Consider the following 1,942-nt stretch of genomic DNA (forward strand, 5'->3'; position numbering starts at 1 on the left):
ACCGAGGGCTCGTATCCCGGAGAAATGATGAAAAAACAATTAATGCATTAATTTCGACTTGTAATTAATACAATAATTTATTTCATTGTATTTTAATATGTTTACAAAAAACCCCGGCCCTGTACATTTTTGAAGCATATATTCGTGATGTTTTTTGTTGTGCTTTTATGTTGTTTTTGTATATATTGTGTTCTGAAGTGCTTTGATCATGTTTTTTTATCTGATTTTTTCCTGTTGGCGCTAAAAAAGCATCGCTAAGAACGATGTATGACATATGTCGTCATACATCGTTTTCTTGGCGACGCTTTCTTGGCGCCAACAGGAAAAAGTCGCCAAGGGTGGGGTATATCACATCAGTTCCATAACCACTTACGAGCAAACCACTTTTCTCCAAATGGTATTTTAAAATACGTGTAAAAGCCTGCAATACGTAAAAAAATTCAATCATATGATCTACTTTTTCAGAAAATACACACAACGATGCAGAATTGCATCAGAACCAAGTTCCAAAGAGGAGTGCGATAATTTACGTCTCCTTTCATAATTAAAATAAGAAATGCAATCAAAAAACAACGGACTATTGTCAGTAGAAAAACGTTCACTTACCTTGTGCTGTTGAAACCTCAGCAAACTTAGGGAACCAAAGGATGCGTGTTGTTATTCAAAGATAGCTTCGTAATCCCGACGACACAATTTATAAAAAGCAACGCATAACATACACGGGACATAATTCTTACATATTAAGCAATTTAAATGTAGAATAATGTATATAATTTGCGCAGGGGCCATGCTAATCTTCTCTGTATCGTTCCAATTTTAGTATATGTACTGCCGAAGCGAGTACATATAGTTTGCATTGAACCGTACACCAACTAAAACACGAGTTCTCGAAAAAAATTCTATCTGTTTCCAGATTCACTAAACATAATTATAGCAAAAACAGCTTTGCCAAAATATTCCGATTCCGAGTCACAACTGACTACAACTGTATTTATGGCGAGGACTGCGTACTAAGTGCCTTGCCTCCAGAATTTTTTTATACCGATAGAAGGCAGCACCATCACCGGATCGAACAGTTAATGAGAATTTAGAACTAGACCAGGAGCTAATAGCTACCTGGTGCTAGCACCCCCAGAGGTATCGTTTCACTTGGAGGACATTGAGACCATATTTAACGTCGCCCAGTCCCCTTTAATGACGACGGTGGGTCTTCGACCATCGAGGTTCGAACTCAGGACCCTCCGGCCCCGAAACCGACACTATACCGATCGGGCTACCACGGCCCCTGCTAAAATGTTAAAAGAGTTTCAACAATGGGTTTTTTGGATAATTTTACCGGACTAATAATATATTTATTTCAATAAGCTTTTTTTAAAAAAAAATTATTAACGTTTTTTTAATCGGGAAAAAATGATTTGTTTCATTTAAAACTTTCCGATACATTATTTTTATTCGTTTACTTATTTTTTACTTATATATTTCTTGAGATGAGCGAGGCACATTTTGTTTCTAGAAATACGCTTACATTGTTAAAAAGTTACACTTGACGAAATTCTAAGTGTCAGCTAATTTAGAGAATGTTGATTAGATTCCAAAAGTCGATGTTGATATATGGAAAAATAGTCTCGTTTAGTTCCGGACGAAACTTCGTATTTAAATAGAACTTTGGGGAGGATGAAAACCAATAACTCTTAAAAATTAAAAAAAAAGGAAAAATCGTAAAATTCATTAATTTATCGATAAATGATGAAAAAATTCCTCTATGTTCAAAGATGAGTAATAGAAGGAAGTTCTGAAATTTTAATTTTTGTTTATTTTTCAACTTGTAATTTCTTGTTTAAACTCTTAACAATCGGTTTCGTATACTTTTTCAGCTTTAATATTCACTTTTTTTTTCTTTTGTCATAAATACCCAGCTCTCCACAATCGCCCTTCACTTGTC

The 1,942-nt window shown here is 34.7% G+C and overlaps 1 non-coding gene across 1 annotated transcript; it reads right to left on the reverse strand.

Moving 5' to 3' along the window:
• Positions 1-742: 742 nt before the first annotated feature.
• Positions 743-844, reverse strand: LOC129227074 (U6 spliceosomal RNA). Its single transcript, XR_008580823.1, has one exon. It is a non-coding gene; the product is annotated as a U6 spliceosomal RNA (small nuclear RNA).
• Between the last annotated feature and the right edge of the window lie 1,098 nt (positions 845-1,942).

This window comes from Uloborus diversus, chromosome 7, assembly GCF_026930045.1.
Source record: "Uloborus diversus isolate 005 chromosome 7, Udiv.v.3.1, whole genome shotgun sequence".
Taxonomy (NCBI): Eukaryota; Metazoa; Arthropoda; class Arachnida; order Araneae; family Uloboridae; genus Uloborus; species Uloborus diversus.